This window comes from Lygodium microphyllum, unplaced genomic scaffold (genome assembly GCF_053477565.2).
Source record: "Lygodium microphyllum isolate KBCC unplaced genomic scaffold, Lygodium_microphyllum_v1.1.10 scaffold_57, whole genome shotgun sequence".
Taxonomy (NCBI): domain Eukaryota; kingdom Viridiplantae; phylum Streptophyta; class Polypodiopsida; order Schizaeales; family Lygodiaceae; genus Lygodium; species Lygodium microphyllum.
This window is the reverse complement of record NW_028229540.1, coordinates 435,431-453,097: the sequence shown is the minus strand read 5'-3', so window position 1 is coordinate 453,097 and position 17,667 is coordinate 435,431. Positions and strand designations below refer to the sequence as shown.

General features: G+C 40.3%; 1 pseudogene; it reads left to right on the top strand.

Annotated features, from left to right (window-relative positions):
- Positions 1 to 215: 215 nt before the first annotated feature.
- LOC148008864 (large ribosomal subunit protein eL13z-like) lies at positions 216 to 3,673 on the top strand (annotated as a pseudogene).
- Positions 3,674 to 17,667: the final 13,994 nt, after the last annotated feature.

Here is a 17,667-nt window from a genome sequence, read left to right as displayed (position 1 = left end):
AAAGCCATGCCCATTCCCTGCTCATGGCAAGCCCTGCCACCTTCAGGCGGAGTACAAGACTGACCCTTCTGCGTGCCACAGCAACTGCCACTTCCTCCACTGCAACCGAGAAACACCAAGAAATCATTTTACCCGGGCAAGAAGAAAGGCTTTGTTGAGGAGATGTGCTTCGTGGCCATGAAGCTCCACAGGCAATACCAATCCACAGAAGGAGGATGAAGCATAACAATGTCATCCCGAATGGACACTTCAAGAAGGATTGGCAATCTTACATGAAGACCTAGTTTAACTAGCCAGCTCATAAGAAGTGCAAACGCCTTCCTTGTCAAAAGAAGGTTGTTCGAATATTTCCACGCCCTACTAGTGGTCCATTTAGGCATGTGGTTCACTCTCAAAAACTCAAGTACAACGTGAAGGTCAGGGTAGGTTGTGGATTTACTTTGGAAGATCTCAAGAGTGCTAGGGTTTCCAAATGGCTTGCACCCACTATACGTATTTTGTAGACCATCACAGAAAGAATCGATGCCTCAAGAGTTTGCAGTCTAATGTGCAAAGGTTGAATACTTGCAAAGCCAAGATGATTGTCTTTCCTCTTCGATCTCAGAAGACCAAGGCTAGTGATGCTACTCCAGAAGAACTAGCAAATGCCACACAGATACAGGTCCTATTCTTCTCATCAAGAGAGAGAAGTTAGTGCTTGAATTGGTACATGTAACATATGATATGAAAGCCAACAAGGCTTATGCAAAAATTTACTTGGAAAGAATGAATGGACGGATGATAGGAAAGTAGGTTTTTGATAAGATACTTGGAGGTGCTTAACTAGAATTCTATAAGTATGATGGTGATCTCAAGGAAATCTTGGTTGTTGTAAAGGAGAAATTGAACAAAGTAGTTGAGGCCTGGACAAGAGAATAGAAAAACCATTGTCTTGAAGAGACAAAAAAGTCTTTCAAGAATTCTGGCAAACTCCTACGATTAATTGTATCATAAACAAAGAATGTGAAATTTCCTGACCTTGGTTGTTTTCCACTGTAATTGATTGAAAATATTCAATTCCGACAACAAAGATCGGATGACATGTCATTATTGTGGCAAGACTGATCATATAGCCAGTGAATATTTCCACCATAAAAGAGCACAACTGGTGCAAAATGGTAACCATCAGAATCAGTTCATGAATGAAAGAGAAGAAGAAGAAGATGCTTTCGCCATCAACAATAACTCTAATAGATTGTTTTGAAGAAATTATCTTTCCCATAGTGGATCTTATGTTTTTCCCATAGTGTATTTTGTTTCCCTTAGTGGATTTGCTTTGTAAAACCAAACCCTTACCAAAGATGTAAAGTTTCAAGCTTTAACTTGACTAGGCTGCCTATGAGCTAGTCTCCTGGGCCATGTCATCATGTAGGGGGGGCAAAAGCAAGCAAGTGTAGGAACTCATCATTTGAGGGGGGGTGTTGAGAAATGACAAATGATGTATTCTCCAAGAAGAGATGTCATGAATCCCATATGCACAATGGAGAAAGAGGGAACCATGATGAGCCTATAAAGTGACGTACCTTCTTATAATTTTACGATGGAATACAATAGTACTTTGTCCTTTCAGTCATAGTCAGTGTCATACCTAAGATTGTGTTATGAGTCCAAGCTTCCATCTTGAAACCTAATTCACTTGAGTAACAGTTGTTCTATCTAATCTATGTCTTCATGAACATTGTATTTGTGTTCCATCCACCATAGCCATGCTCTAGATCCATGCATTTTTCAACAAGTTTTGGTGATTGAAGGATCAGTATGTTGCAAAGATAATGTACTAGTATTAAAGGCTATATATATATGAATTGATTCAACGAAAAGTTTGAAGGAGCTTCAGAAGTAGAAGTAATAAAATTGCAAATCTAGAATGAAAAGGCAATTTGTTATCTCGTAGTCTTGGAGTCCCCATAGCAGTATTCACCACTCCACACTGGGTTCTAGAGCTTTGTAGTGATTGTCTAGGAAGAGTGTGCTAAAATGTATGCATTTTGCACTGAATACATATATGGAATAGAAAGAGGCAATTGGTTGTCTATAGTTTTGCATTTTTCCTAGCGATACTTATGATCCTACAACATTTATTGAAACTTTGTAGTGTTCTATCATAGAAGACTATGTGAAATGTATGTTTTTCCAACTGGTATACAAATATGAAACAATAAACAATTCATTACTTGCAGTCCTATAGTCCTTGCAGTGACAATACTTGCAATGGTAGTTCGTGCAGCAAGTTATCGCTCCTATAAAATAAGTAGATCAATAAACTAAATATTTGAACTATTATAAGGCTAGATTGAGCTCTCAATTGGAAGGAAATGATACAAGAGTCCTTGTTTTGCTTTCTGTGATGTTGATTCTAAAACTTTTGTTAAGAGAGATTCTTGGATTTTGTACTATGGTGTTGTCATGGGAGTTGATAGAGGATGACCACCTAATTCACCTACCATATATTGTTAAAATATATGTGGTGCTAGAGGCACATGTAACCAAATCCCATAAGCAAAGGAGCGGTGTGTACCAAAGCTCAAAACCTATAAAAAGATGTACTTGTGAACCATGCATTTTGGACTTTAGGCTTATTAGGTTTGCAAGGCGGCCAAGCTATCAAGTATTATTAGGAAGGCCATCGATCTTGCAATTTGATTGCCAAGTTGATATACTAATTGGTCATCTAATTTTTGGTGGAGGTGCCAAATGCATAATAGTGGATGCATATCCTAAATATCCTCAAAGTGAGAGAATACCCTTATCTTTGATAGAATTAGATGCATTAGAGGATCCTTATAGCATTAAGACTTCATCAAACAATGAATCAAGAGAGGGGTCCACTATAGAACATGTCTACTAAATGACTTTGAATGAGTCGATAGAAGCTCAAGGAAAAATAAGAGACGTGGATGTGATTGAGCTAGATCTCAGTACATCGGATGAGCCATTATCGATTAAATTAGGATCTATGCTTAGTATGGAAGAGAGGAAGGAATACGTGTCCTTGATCCAAGAATTTTGTGATACTTTTGCTTGGAACTATGATGAGCTGAGGGGTATTCCTCCTAGTCTAGCTATGCATACTATCCCCCTAAATGAGGTAGCCATCCTGTTCGATAGAAAGTGAGATGTATGCCTTTTGAGCTAAGGGACAGACTATTTAAGGAGTTACAAAAATTGTGTAAGGTTGGCCTAATATTTCCTATACAACACATGGAGTGGTATTCACTAGTAGTTATTAAAAAAAAGAAAAATAATCAAATCCAAATTTGTGTAGATTTTAGGAAGAAGCTTAGTAAACAAATGATCAAAGATTACTATGCTCTGCCATTTATTGATCATATTCTAGATCAGTTAGTGGATAGGGATATCTATTCCTTTATGGATTGCTTTACCTGTTATAATCAAATGGCTACTGTAGAGGAAGATAAGTTGAAAATGACATTTATGATTGTATTTGGCACCTTTGTATATCATGTTATGGCTTTTAAATTATGCAAATGTGCCAAGGTCTTGGCAAGGTATGGCAGCTGATAAAACTTTCGGTGATATTTCCCTAGAGGAGTTGTGTCAAGGAGAGGATTGGGGAGAGAGAAAGAGGAGAGAGAAGACTGCAGAAGAGAGAGAATAAGAGAAGCAAAAGTGAGAGAAAGAGAGTGACAAGGAGAGAGAAAGACTAGAAATGGAGAGAGAAAGACATAAAGAGAGAGGAGATAGCCATGAAAGCTAGAGAGAGAGAAACTTGTATTATTATAATTTGATGGTCAAAAATCCAGTCCCTTACGCATTTTATACCAGCTAGTGTAGTTGGTATTTTATCCTAATTATTTTATTTCCCCTCTCTTACATTATATCCCCACCCAAAGGTTTTTGCCCTAAAAAACAGGTTGGGCACTTATTACAAAAAGATAGGGTAGAAGCAGACCAGAGTACTACTCTACTGCAGACATTACAAGGGTTATTTGATGGAATGGCAGGTAGTTGTTGATGTATAAAGGGTCATTGATCAAGTATGATATATAGGAATGATTGGGGAATGATAAAATTTAAATCTTGACCCATATTCTCTAAGAAGATGAAGCTTGCAAGGAGTGGATAGTGTGTTGTCTACTACAGGACCTTGATGTAGTAAATATGAGATAACTTTCTGTAGACAACTCCAAGCAAGGTATGCTACACATCAAAATGGAGCTGGTAAGTGCTTTCAGCCCATGTAGGTTGGGTTTGGTTGTTTAGAGTTCAGAGTAAAGTCTAGTGTAAAACAGTGAGTTATCTGCAATCTTCTTTGCACTAAAACATAGCCATAGATAACCAATCTTCAGCCAAAAGAGTGTACCAAAAAAAGAAATTTCCTGCAAGATGGATGATGGTCTAAATGAGATCCCAAGCAATCTATTAGCCTCCTCGATCAAAAGGTATTTTGTCATAATGATTGTCCAAGAGAAGAGAATGGCCATCAACCACATACTCCAATCCACCCGGATCAAATGGATACAATGAAGTATCTCCATAATCAAGTCCATAATCATATCCATAATCTCTTGGATCATAGGAAAGCACAATGCCATCTTCATCTTCATGTATGCCAAATCATGTATTACATCATCATCAGACATATACCAATCATCATAACCATGATCAAGGTACTCATTATCAAATGCGTTCAATGGCTGTTGTAAATCTTGATTAAGTGTAAACTGATGCTCAAGAAGGTCATCATGAGGTTTCTCCAAGAGTCTAAAACCTTCAGCATAACCATCCACATCTGTGAGTGCCTCATGTGATTCTTTAGCTAATATATCATGAGCTTGTACATATTGCTCTTCACTTTTCCCTTCTTGCACATCTTGCTCTTCACTGTTCCCTTCTTGTACATCTTCTTGGTCTTCTTGCTCTTTTCCCTTCGGTTGAATCTCCAACCACTTAGAGAGATTGGCATTAAGTGTGTCCATCGTGGCTCTCATTTGACGCATTTCCTTCATCATCTCAGCATGATTTTCCTTCATCATCTCAACATGATTTCATGTACTATGTACATCTTCTTGTTGATCATGTTGCTCATTATCCCCTTCTTGCTGTTCAACTTGCTCATTGCTCTCTTCTTCATCATCAACACCTTGAAAAGAACTCATCATTACATTTGGGTGATCATGAGCTATGAACTGATTGGGATATAGGATACCATGGTAGTTATGAACTTTTTACTCATCAAAGCTAGAAGAGTACTGATAAGCATGACCATTATTGTCATGTCCATAAGAATTGGGTTGTTGAATTAAGGAAGGTTCACATGTCTAATCATGACTATGTTGCTGAAAGGGTGGATGCTCATAAGCATAAGCATGTTTCTCATAATAGCCATCCTATTGCCAAGGTTCAATGGGATGATACTCTACATTATGACATGGTACATCATATCTATAAGCATTAACTTATTGTCTAGATGTACTTGCATAATGCTCATGCTCATTTGCATGTTGCTACTATCCATATTCATAATATGCATGCAAGTCATAGTGTGTAGCATCAGCATATACATGTTGGCCATAAACACAAGCATCTGGTGCATAATGCCCATGAAAATACTCATCATGGCCATAGTACTCATCATGATGTTGATAATACTCAGGGTGATCAGAATCCATACTTGATTCAAGTCTTGCTCCTTTTTCTCTATCCATCTTCATAAGAGAAATATACCGATCAATTAAAGCTCCAAGTTTATCAATATTAGCTTGTGTTTAAATCCAACCTTGTTCACTAGAGCTGGAGCTATTGATCTCAGTTTCCATAACTTGTAGCGTATGTTTCCTAGCCAAGATACTTTAAATTGAAAAAACCCAAATACCAATGTTGTGAAGAAAGAAGCCATGACTCTACCACTTCGAGTGAATGGAATGAATTCAAGTATATCCTTGTCTGATGCAGATCCTCAACAACAATGTAGCCTCTTCATTCCCAATAGTTGTGGCTTAGAAGAAAGTATACAAAGTGGAGCAAATGCTATCCCAAATGGTTTTCATCAATCACAATAGGACCTTTGTCAACTCATGTAGATAGGCTTTGTAAATGATATGCCCTGCTCACTCATGTTAGCATGTAATAGACAACACATACACAATTGGCATTCCTACAGATGGCTCAATTCTGAATGATGAACTAGGTTATGTTCCTTGTGATATGATAATAAGCCACAATAGAAACTCAGAATTCAATCCTTCATAATCTTCAACAAGTTGATGGCCATGTAAACTATCTAGTTTTCCCACATGCTCCATCATGGCAGTAATGATTTAGAACCTATCGATTTCTCTGAATCCAACATTGAGCTTGCAAGTATGAGGGCATCATCATCAAGTGTGGAAGAACTGTTTCTGTGTCTTCTTTAGTTATGCTAAAGTGCTTTCTTCTTCAGTTATGCTACTGCCATGAACATGTGCTCCAAATCTGTAATCCTACAATGCATGAACCAACCACAACAATTGACCTCTCTCAAGAAAACCAGCAAAAGCCAAGTCTTCAGGTGCAAAGTAATTTTCAACCAATGAAATGGACAATCCGTAATCTACTGCCCCTAACAATCAAGGAAGGTGTGTACTATTCAAGTATACTGCAAACCAATTTCTTTCAAACATGCCCAAAAGTTTGTCACTACAGATGACACTAATGTTGAACCTGCCAGCCGTGATACTAATAAAGATCCTTTTGAATATTCCTCAGGTATCCAACTACCAAGTTGCCATCTTATTGTCTAGGTACAGTGCCATGGCCTTTCAAAGAAATATCTTGGCATTTGAGTACTCCAAAGAAAAAAAAATCCACCTGAGCAAGGTTGGAAGTTCTCCATTGAATAAGCACGAGTGAGAATATTAAATTGCAAATGGCTCTAAAGTAATATCTAATGCCTTCAAATTTGCTTCACTCGCTTGCAAAAGTCTCAATTGTTCAACCACCTCCTAAGTTCAAATGCACTTGTTCTTCCTCCTAGTGCCTTACCTGTTCTGCATTAGTTTCCCAGAGAGTTACAAGGAATGGCAAGATTGGTACCAGCGTCCATCTCAGATTGCCCAGTCTGACTTGAATTAGTTTTTTTTTCAGTTTTGTAATTATGCCAACACAACAATTGCATGTAATGCATCCTTAGTCAATGCAGCCTAATTCCAAACAAATGCATGAGTCTCAGAACTCTTCTGTAATCATGCCAACACAACAATTGCCTTTGTAATGCATCCTTTGGCACTACTAGTAGCTGAGGAACTGTTAGTAGTTGCAAAACTAGATACATCCCCCTTTGTTCCCATCTTAGCTTGGTGGCATCCTCAAGCTCAGGCTATTTCTACATCCATGCTGCATAAGCTTTACTTATGGCGAATTGAAACCTTTTGTCGAAGGTATCCCAAGTCTTACCCATGACATAACATATGTTCTTCATGCAGTTGAAAAATTAGAAACTATTTTGAGATGCATTAAATACTTGCATGGGCAACATTTGATATGGCATCTGCAACAAGTGGATAAGTAGCACCACTTGCTCCAAGAGCTTCAACAGCATCTATTTCATTTTCAAGTCAGGAATTAACTAGGGTTTTGATGCCTTTCCTAACCAATCAAATGGGAATGCTCAATGGGCAACATAATGGCATGCCATGCCAACTACATTTGTACCGCCTTCATTTGAATCTACTATAGATGATTGCACATCACTTGTGGGGCCATCAACTTTTGTTGCTAGCTCTCAGCCTTGGAGCTCTTTTGGATGAAGACAATCGGAAGGCAGATAAATTGATGGGTTTTGTAAAATTTTCTTTGGCAAAGCTGAAGCCTGAAGTTCTCTTTTGGCTTGCTTGATGGATCTCTGTGTGCCCCTCCTTTGTAATATCTCCCCCCCAGTACCTTCCCCATAAGAACCCCCCTTAAAAAAATTTTAATTTAACCCAAATTTATTTACTCTCTCCCCCTGCCAACTGCATGGCGGGGAGAGAGAGAGAGAGAGAGAGAGAGAGAGAGAGAGAGAGAGAGAGAAAGAGAGAGAGATAGAGAGAGAGAGAGAGAGAGAGAGAGGGAGTAAGTAAAGAGAAGGGGAGGCATGCAACCCCCCAGGTGGAGGGTGGCAGCCGTTAACGGCCATCTCCCCCCCTTGTGAAGCCCTCCCTCCTCCCCCTCTTAAAAGGGGAGCCCTCCCCTCCCTCCTGGACAGCAGCCCCCCCTCCCTCGTCACCTACATCACACCCCCCTCCGTCTTCGACAGCAGCCCCCCCTCGTCATCAGGAAAACCCCCCACTGTGATAAAAAAATGCCCCAACTCATCATCATCGCAAATAGAGAGAGAGAGAGAGAGAGAGAGAGAGAGAGAGAGAAAGAGAGAGAGAGGGAAGTTTCTAGAAGCTTCTCTCCCCTCTTAAAGGGAGGTCACACACCCCTATATTTTTTTTTGAAAATACATTCCCCTTCATTATCTTTTCTCCACTTGAGGAGAGGTGGCGAGAATTTTTCATAGGAGAGTGTGAGAATTCTATCTCTCGTACATGCGCCTTCGAGTATGGCCCCGAAGCATAGTTCCACAAGGATGGCTAGAAACCCTTCAAGTGTGGATGGCGGTTCGAATCAAGATGGCACGGCAACCACGAACGGTTTGTCAGGCATCAATACCATTGGAATCAAGGCATCACTCCAAACCCAGGTTGCTCTATTTATTAAATCATAGATTATAATTATCATGATGAAAATCATATTCACATGCATCACATTGATTGCACGATTGATGGGTAATTGCCTTGCTATGAATTTAGTTGTGATGTTTGTAACAAACAAGATAAATTTCCTTGTAAGATGACATCATAATAGGTGAAATTGATTAGATAATTGCATCATAAATGATAAAAAATGTCTTGCATGAATTCTTGCATAAAGTGCATTGCTCCTTGCACAAGTTCTTGCAAAAATACATTTCAGAGGACATCGAAAGAAGCAAAGTGCATCTCCATATCGCAAGATAGATTCTAAGGTACACGTAATAAACTGCAAAAAATATTAAAGTGTAGCTAGACTCATACAATAATCACATAAAGTTATAAAGATCAGATCATTCAAGAATGTTATAGATCATGTAAATAATTACATAGAGGATAATGTTAAGATTGCATGCATAAAAAATATCTTCGCATGTGTGGCATAAAATATCGAATGGATTATATCAAAACTGTAAGCATTGAAATGAAGGCATTGCATTACATTGCATGCATTAAAGTTGTTGGGAAAATTCAACGTTGTTTGTAATTTACCAAATGGGACTGAGATCCATGAGTCCCATGTCAAAGTCCTTGATGGCTTCAAGAGGGATAGGTAAAAGCTTAGTGCACGTGAGCATTATTAAGAGGGCTTAAGAATATTATACTTAAGATGGAGTAAAAATTGTTCTAAACAGAACCATCTGACCAACCATAGTCAAGGGGATAGACAATCTTGATCAATTAAGATCAAAGATAAAGGTACATAGGTACTTCAAGGGATCTAGGAGATAACCAGCAAGTTGACCAACCGAGAACGACGGGGTTGTCCATGATCTATTTTACAAGGAGACCTAAGGTAAGGATAATTAGGGTCGGTAGGGTACAAACCCTAACCCAAAGAAAAAGGGAAATAAGAAACCTAGCTTGTCAAGCCCTTGGAATCTCGCCTAGTCACGAATGATCCAGGGTCGAATGCTGGGAGCATTCAAGAAGAAGGAATCACACCTTAGCAGTTGGTCGTACGAATGACCTCTGAAATGATCGTGATTGTACACTTAGGTACATTGTTTGAACTTCTTTGCTCAAGGAACTAATTCAAGACCAAACACTTAATGCTTCAGGTTAATAGCCTGGAGGGAGAGGCAGGTTCAGTTACCTCCGACTGCCCGCCTGGCCCTATCTAAGGGGGTTGTTAGCCGAGCCAGTAGGTATATGGACCAAACCCGCCACGAGAGGTCTCTCCGTGGGCACTGCTTGGAGCGGGAGGGCCCTTGGGTGCCAGGGGAGCCTCTGGCTGTAAATTCCTTGCCTCCGGATCCCATACAAGAGGCCGACGTGACTCGAGATGGGATCTCGAGGCCCGTGTACTAGTCTACAAGCAAAACTTGGAGCAGCAATCCTGTTGATTTCTGGGATAGCCTTCGGGCATGATACTTGATGTATTCCGGGACTATGATAAATAAAGATCATATATTTGAAAAAGGAACTTGCTTAACATTATTTTTGTGTCAGTGCTTAAGTTACGTGAAGGTACATGTGTTTAAATTGACTAATTAAGGAAGCTGCTTTTGCATGTCAAACATAATGTGGTAGGTAATTAGATAACTAAGCAACCTGAGGAAAGTGCACTGGATGTGACTTGGGCCCATCCTACAAAAGGGTGGTCCCGGTTAGCTGGAAACTTTTCTCAAAAGACATAATAACAAAACTGTGAAGACCTAGATTCGGTAGAGTAAGAATCCCGATTTATGCTGTTTTAAGGGAGCGGAATGGGACTATGCCTTATGGGCAAAGAGGTTGAGCTTTGCATAACTCTCATTTCCCATTCTCCATGAGCCAAGTGAAGCATAAATCCGCTTCGACTCTATTGTTCCTACGCAAAGTGGTTCATCTGGAGCTCGACGCTAGCTACTGCCTAGAGACTTTACTGAATGGAAAGAAACCTTGACTTCAAGTCGGTCCTAAGTGGGAACGGCTGGATACTTCCGCTCAGGGTAGACTCCGAAAGACCTAGATTGCAAACCCTGTGACATTCCTTGCGAGTGCCAAGTGGCGCTTTCTAGACTCTCTTCCCGATGGGCTGCTAAGACGTGTCCCATAAGTGGACAAGCAGACACGTTACATCCTTCAAGATTAAAGAAGGTGCATCGTTTTCCTATTGAATTTTTTTGACAAGGATTCTCTGGATTATCCAGATGAGAAGCTTGGATCAAAACCTTGCTTAGCAGTATTAATTCTAAGAGCAGAAGTATGCCCAACAACTTCGAACGAAAACTCCTGACAACAAATCCTCAATGTTAAAACAGCAAGATGAATAGAGCAATGAGAAGTGGAACTCTGACTCAGATGGTGATGGTTTTTTGAGGTTGAGTTCATTGGTTCTGAAGGCTGAAATTTCGGAGTTGCACCACTAAAACCCGAGATGAGACTGATGCGATGCATTCATTATTTCAAGAGGTGGGAGGGATCATGAAGTCAGAGAGAGCATCATGCCTAGGAAGATTTTGCTGGTGGGATCTATATTGTTGAGATGGCAAGCTCAATACGTGCCGACATTGATGATGGACCGCCTGGCTAGATAAGTCCGCACATCGACACTTAGCACGTTGGTGGTTATTATGATACTTGCATGGCCACTGACTTATCACTTATTATATTTAGTTTGTTACACCTACCTACAGCTGGCAAAAACATAGTGCCAGTCGATTAGTGTAGTCGGTTATGCACTGTTTGGCTTAGTAGGCCACTTTCCTTTATGTTGTATCTTATCTATACTTTGCATACATTGTACAGTGTGTGGAAGAAGAAGAAAAAACCAACAAGAAAACGTTTTGGCCTCCATCTCTCTTATTGTGTTCTTGAGTGAGCTTCCTCTTGTGTATATAGTGTGTATTTGGCACAGCACCTCAAGCAAGTCCCCCCACCACACGATTCTTGACATGGTATTAGAGCCGCGCCATTGAGAGAGGTTGATTTTGAAGGCTGAAGTAAAGGAGAAGAAGCAAGGTTCGAGCAAGCAAGCAATGGGTAATAAGCTCTCCCATTATTCCACTCTCTCTCTTGGATAGTGCCTGTGGAGGCAACGGAAGCAGGGTCGAGCAAAATCTCAGATTGCTATGAGAATTGGTGTGCAAGCAGATCCTTGTATATTCTACAGTTTCGCCCTTTAGGGTTATCCTGCAGTTATTTTGGGCATCTAAGGCCGTTTCAGACCTCGTTTTAGAGCTGCAAGGTTGCGGACAACAGTTTCAAGGTACACTGTGATTTCGGTTGTATTGATCAAAAGTGGGTGTGCAGGTTACAGATTGCGAATCTGTAAATTTTGAGGTATTTTCAGGAATTAAACATAAGGTTTATCTGCAAACAGGTTGCAGATCACATGTACTATTGAGCAATCAGTGAAAAAGGTTGCTTGGTGTATTGCTGTGTACGTGTGGTGAAAGATTGCAGAAGACTAGCTTGCTGGGTTGTATCCTTGTTTGTGATAATGGCAGAGAATAGTGGAAATCCGATTATTGAGAAGCTCGACAAGAATAACTACCCTTCATGGAAGTTTCGTGTGACAAACTTCCTTATTGGAAAGGGCCTTTCTGAGTTTGTCTTAGGTGAAGAAAAGGAGCCAGAGTTGGGTATCCCTCCAACTGCAGATGAGTTAAAAGCATGGAAAGAGTGGAATGCGAAAGACAAAAAGGTGATATACTAGCTATCTGTAGTCATTGATAATACTATGTTGGGACATATCAGGAATACAAAAACTTCACATGCAGCTTGGACAATTTTTGAGAGCATGTTTTCAATAAATACAAAGGCACAAAAGATTCAACTCAAGCAAGAGTTGAATGCCTTGAAGAAAGGGAAAATGTTTGTCAATGAGTATGTTTTGAAGGTGAGGAGCATTGCAGATGCCTTAGCAGCGATTGATACAATGCCAGATGATGATGATTTGGTTTCATCCACTCTGAGTGGCCTTAACAATGAGAAGGCATGAAAAACATTTGTTACTTCAGTATATGTATGAAAGCCATTTTCAGATTTTGATGAGGTGATCTCTCTCATGATTACTAAAGAGATCAATATGCAGGGTGATTCGTCTAAAAGAAATGGTGAACAGATCCAAGAATTTTACTCGAGTTTAGGAAGGGGACATGGTAGATCCTCTTCGAGAGACCGTGGTATGGGACGTGCTGTCAATAACCAGCAAAACAGGTTCAATCAACAGTTTGGTGAAATGCAAGTTTCAAGAGGTAGAGGAAACTTTAGAGGCAAGGGGAGCTCTAGAGGAAGAGGTGGATGGCAAAACAGAGGCTCTGGAAATTCTACTATTGTTTGCCATTATTGTGGAAAAATAGGCCATAATCAGCCCATTTCTATTCAAAGAAGGATGATATTCGCAGTGGTAAATTGCAGCAAGGAAACTATGCACCGTCTTCACGACAGAATGAAGACAAAAATGAGCGTCTGTTTGTTATGCAGCATATGATGAATGTAGTTACAGGAAAGGGGACACATGATGATGTATGGTATGTCGATTCAGGTGCATCTAATCATATGACCAGTCATGTTGAATGGTTTGGAGAGATGCAGGACTTACAAAACCCAGGTTATGTGTAGATGGGTGATGATTCGGGTGATGATTCATGCCACCCAATTTCACATATTTGAAAGGTTTCCTTGTCCTTGTATGATAGCTAGACAAAGAGTCTAACAGATGTATTGCATGTGCCATCAATTACAAAGAATCTAGTGTCTGTTGGTCAAATGGTAGAGCAGGGGTTGCAGATCCGATTCAATGCAAAAGGTTGTTTTGTAGAAAACTTTAATGATAAGTGTAGCTTGGTCGCAAAAAGAAGTAGAGTTGGCTGAATGTTCACTTTAGATGTTGGAATTCTTGCAATGGATGCTGCTATATATGCTAAAGAAAAAGGAGTAGCTGCAGATATTGAAATATGGCATAAACGTATTGGACATGCAAATGTGCAAAGGCTGAAATTAATGCAGTCCAAAGGATTGGTTACAGGGTTGCCTTCATTTAGAGTTGCAGAATTGCATAAAGTCTATGAAGCATGCCAGTTTGGTAAGCAGGCAAGACAACACTTCATGCATGACAAAGAAGTGAGTAGAAAAATACTTGATGTAGTGCATACAGATGTTTGGGGGCCTACACAGAATGTATCTCTTGGTGGCAACAAATACTTTGTCACATTTATTGATGACTGTTCAAGGAAGCTATGGGTATACTTCATGAAGGAAAAGAGTGATGTGTTTGAGCACCTCAAATCCTTTAAGGCAGTTGTTGAAACAGAAACAGGCTTAAAAGTGAAGTGCTTGAGATCAGATGGAGGGGGAGAGTACCTCTCTAATGAGTTCAGTGGCTTCTTGAGGACTCATGGGATAAAGAGGCAATTTACTTGCAGGTATACCCCACAGCAAAATGGTATTGCAGAAAGAAAAAACAAGCATATTGCAGAATTTGCATGGGTGTTAATGGCTGAAAAGAATATGCCCAAACATTTTTAGTCTGAGGCTGTCCATACTGTTGTTTACATTATGAACAGAACTCCCACAGCTGCAATTCATGGAATGACTCCTAAAGAATGCTTTACTAGCAAGAAGCCTGATGTATCGCACTTGAAGGTATTTGGATGTGTTGCATATGTTCATGTGCCAAATGAACTATGGAAGAAGCTTGATCCAAAGGCAGAAAAATGTGTTTTATTGGATACTCTTTAGAGCAAAAAGGATATCGCTGTTCTAACCCTATCACAGGTGAGTTTAGAGTGAGCAGGGATGTTATCTTTGATGAGATGGGAAGTTGGTATACACCTACTGGTGATGTTTTGGATGATGATAATGATCAGGACAGCTATGTGTAGAAAGATAAACAAGAATCACGGAGTCTTAGTGAACCATAAACATCATCTAGTACTACACCTACAGTGAGCCCTTGGGCGGGGAGACTAAGGAGTAGCCCCACACCTTCAAGTGGATCTATAAGTGTTGCAGGGAAGGACAAAGGAAAGAAGAAAGTGTTGGATGGTAATGATGCATCTACCAGTCATTTCGGATTTGATGGATATTCTAGTGGTTCGGAGAGTTTGGATGATGAGCTTGGCATTCCTTCAGTTAGGACACCAGGTGTACAGAGGGCTCATAGTAATGTAAAGGCTCCATTGAGTGATCCAATGGTACGCAGATCTAGCAGGGTCAGATACCCTGTTAAAAGATTTGGTTTTGAAGGTTATGCAGCTCACCATTATGCTTATATGGTGAAACTAGTTGAGGATGTTGAGCCCACTTGTTTTGAGGATGTTGTTGGTCATGCTCATTGGGATACAACAATGGATGAGGAGATGGCTGCATTAGAAGCCAATAAGACTTGGGATTTGGTACTCTTACCTGAGGGTAAGAAAGCTATTGGCTATAAGTGGGTTTACAAAGTCAAGCATAATGCACATGGTTCAATTAGCAGGTATAAGGCTAGGCTGGTTGCAAAAGGCTATGCTCAAACATATGGCATAGATTATGAAGAGACATTCAGTCCAATTGCTAGGATGGCAACTGTTAGGTGTGTGATTTCCTTGGCAACAGCCAAAGGTTGGAGTTTGAAGCAAATGGATGTTAAGAATGCCTTCTTGCATGGTGAATTGCAAGAAGAAGTGTATATGGAGTAGCCAGCAGGTTATGAGGATTTAGAGCATGAGGTGCTGCTATGGCAACATGTGAGGTGGTATAGCTACAAAAGTTATTAGGTGATTTGGATGTGCAGGGAGATGGTCCAGTTGTCATTCATTGTGACAACATGAGCAGCATACAGTTAGCTAGGAATCTAGTGTTCCATGCTAGGACAAAACACATTGAGGTGCACTACCACTTTGTGAGAGAGAAGGTACTTGCAGGAGAGATTGACTTGGTATATGTTAGCACACAGGATCAGATAGCTGACATTTTCACAAAGGCATTGGGTGTAGAGAAGCTTCGAAAGTTCCAAAGCTTACTTGGAGTTACAGAGATAGAGCTGAGCTTGAGGGGGAGTGTTGAGATTGCAAGCTCAACACGTGCCGACATTGATGATGGACCGCCTAGCTAGATGAGTTCGCACGTCGACACTTAGCACATTGGTGGTTATTATGATACTCACATAGTCACTGACTTGTCACTTATTATATTTAGTTTGTTACACCTAGCTGCAACTAGCAAAGACATAGCGCTAGTCAATTAGTGTAGTCGGTTATGCATTGTTTGGCTTTGTAGGCCACTTTCCTTTATGTTGTATCTTATCTATACTTTGTGTACATTGTATAGTGTGTGGAAGAAGAAGAAAAAAACACCAGCAAGAAAACGTTTTGGCATCCATCTCTCTTTTTGTGTTCTTGAGTGAGCTTCCTCTTCTGTATACAGTGTGTGTTTGGCGCAGCACCTCAAGCAAGTCCCCCCACCACGCGATTCTTGACATATACATTGTCATTGTATCAAGAGATCCAATCTTGGAGAGTTTGTGCCCATTGTATGAAGATATTTAATCTTGAAGAATCTGTGCATGTAGCAATGTCTTCCTTGGATTCAGCGGCCTTCCAGGATGAAGACACCAAAGAGGCTCTTCTAGGAAATGCCTAGTTTGCAACCAATCATTTTGCTATGGATGTCATCTTCCACAACAGGATGAAGCAATGTGAATGTTTGAAAAATGACACAAGCAAGGTGGCGGCATTATATGTGCCTTTCTATGCGGGACTCGACATTGCCAAGTATCTATGGGGAGCCAATGTTTCTGTTAGGGATTTGGGGGCATGCCAGAGTAGCAAGCTACCTATGGCAAACACCTGAATGGAAAGTGATGGCGGACGTGACCACTTCCTTGTAGGTGGAAGAATTACATGGGATTTCTTATTGATCATGCCTTTCTCATTGAAGTCTAGTCTGAGCCTGAGCTCCCAGAAAGGCTTCTCGGTGTTATTCGATTTGTCAATCTTGACCCTACAGCTACAGTAGCCATGGATCCTGAGCAAGCCCTTACACGATCTGTGAAAGAACCATGATGATGGTGATTATGACAACTCCACCACCACTAAAATGGTATACAATCTATAGCTCTTGAAACTTAGCAGCTCTCTATGCCATTTACTCTTGAAGAGCAGATGGATTCATGGAGTAGAGTGGAGATAATGGGCTGACCTCCTCCATGGAAGCTTGAGAGGAGCTTGAAAAGAAAGAGAGAGAAAGACTCTCCCTAAAAAGTAACAGTAACTATACCCTCTTCTACTTCTATTACCACTGTTTTTAGGAAAATACCTTCAGAAAATGGCCTAAAATGACCAACGAGTTGCTAAGTTCAGCCTTCCTACCACCAAACTTGGTCCAAGTCTCCATTAATGCAGACCTGCAGTCCTTGTGGTCCAAAAGTCCTTGGTAACTCCACTGCTGCTTCATGTCATGTCTGTACATGTGTACCTATGGCTCTTAAATTTGTGTAACTAAAAAAAAGATAACTAAATGGAATGTTGGCCAACTGGATCAAGAACCTATGGCTCTGATACCAATTGTCAAGGAGAGGACTGGGAGAGAGAAAGAGGAGAGAGAAGATTGTAAAAGAGAGAGAAGAAGAGAAGTAGAAGTGAGAGAAAGATAGTGACAAGGAGAGAGAAAGATTAGAAATGGAGAGAGAAAGACAGGAAGAGAGAGAAGACAGCCATGAAAGATGGAGAGAGGGAGAAGATGAAGGAGACTTGTATTATTATAATTTGATGGTCAAAAATCCAGTCCCTTACACCTTTTATACTGGCTAGTGTAGCTGATATTTTATCCTCATTATTTTATTTCCCCTCTCTTACAAGTTGAAAGTCTTTGTTGATGACCTAGGGGTAGCCACAACAAGGGAGAGACATTTGTTTATTTTAAGAAAAAAATTCAAGTG